We start from the raw sequence: 1,696 nt of genomic DNA on the forward strand, positions 1-1,696 counted from the left end.
CTGGTAGGGAAGGGGAGGGCAGAATGAGACGAGGAAAGAAGCGGGCAGCGGTAGGTATGCAGATCCCTTTCCAAGCTTGGGATGTTTTTCCCCTGCAACAGGAAGCCATCTGTATTAGTCTGTTCTCACACTGCTGATAAAGACATACCTGAGAGTGGGTAATTTATAAAGAAAACAGGTTTAATGGACTCGCAGTTCCACATGGCTGGGGAGACCTCACCATCATGGCAGAGGCAAAGGAGAAGCAAAGCCACTTCTTACATGGCGGCAGGCAAGAGAGCGTGTGCAGGGGAACTCCCGTTTATAAAACCATGAGATCTCATGAGACTCATTGACTGCCTTGAGAGCAGCATGGGAAAGACCCGCCCCCACTATTCGATTACCTCCCACCAGGTCCCTCCCACAACACATGGGGATTATGGGAACTACAATTCAAGATGAGGTTAGCCAAACCATATCACCATCCTAAGATGGCATCATCTGATTTATAAAACATAGATTCATTCTTGACACTTTAGAAAAATACAGAAAAGAATAAAGAAAAACAACCATCATCCACGTTCCCTCCATTTTGCAGTAGTATTTTTTTTTTTTTTTTTTTTTTTTTTTTTTTTGCCCAGAGAACAAGTTTTATTTGGTGAATGCTGACGGCAAACATCATCCAAGAGAGATAAGATGGGAAAGATGCTGAAACAAGATAGCCTAGAGAGCCTTCAGGCTAGATACAAAATTCACATGGGGAAAGGCACGGACTCTGGGGAGACTGGGAAGGTCCTCAACCGTTCAGCACCACGCGACGAGCTCTTCGTAGTTGATACAACCATTGCTGTCCTCGTGCTCTGCCACCAGCATCTCTACTTCTTCCTCTGTCATCTTTTCACCCAGTGTGACAAGAACATGCCAGATTTTAGCACCCATGACGGTGCCATTTCCTTCCTTGTCAAAAACCCGAAGTTCTTCGACATAATCCTCAAAGGTGCCCTGGTCCTTGTCCTTGGCCACTGTCTGCAGCATGGGCAGAAAGTGCTCAAAGTCCAGCACCTTCACATTTCATCTCATCACTCTTGGGGTTCCCCAGGACTTTGAGCACCTCGGCATTGGTGGGGTTCTGGCCCAGGGCCCTCATCACGTCCCCACACTGGCTGTACAGGATCTTGCCATCACCTGTTCGGTCAAACAGCTGGAAGGCCTCCTTGAACTCTGCGGTCTGGTCTTCGGTGAAGTCACATATCTTGACTGCTCAGCTCTCTTGCTCTTTTTAAAAAAAGGATTATTGGTCAGCATCCCAAAATGCTGGGATTACCTCCCAAAATGCTGGGATTACAAAGTGCTGTAATCCTAACATTTTGGGAGGCTGAGGTGGGAAGATCACCTGAGGTGGGCAGATCACCTGAGGTCAGGAGTTCAAGACCAGCCTGGCCAACATGGAGAAACCCTGTCTCTACTAAAAATACAAAAATCAGCCAGGCATGGTGGTGGGTGCCTGTAATCCCAGTGACTTGGGAGGCTGAGGCAGAAGAATTGCTTGAACGTGGGAGGCAGAGGTTTCGGTGAGCCGAGATTGTGCCACTGAACTCCAACCTAGACAAAAGACAGAGACTCCATCTCAAAAAAAAAAAAGTATTATTATATAATGAGTATTTTCCCATAACAAAATAGTTCACAAAAATCCTCTGTCTGCATGTTCCAGTATATA

General features: G+C 46.6%; 1 pseudogene; it reads right to left on the reverse strand.

The window, feature by feature from the left end:
• Positions 1-582: 582 nt before the first annotated feature.
• On the reverse strand, positions 583-1,243 carry LOC101034006 (myosin light polypeptide 6-like; annotated as a pseudogene).
• Between the last annotated feature and the right edge of the window lie 453 nt (positions 1,244-1,696).

This window comes from Saimiri boliviensis, chromosome 5 (assembly GCF_048565385.1).
Source record: "Saimiri boliviensis isolate mSaiBol1 chromosome 5, mSaiBol1.pri, whole genome shotgun sequence".
Taxonomy (NCBI): domain Eukaryota; kingdom Metazoa; phylum Chordata; class Mammalia; order Primates; family Cebidae; genus Saimiri; species Saimiri boliviensis.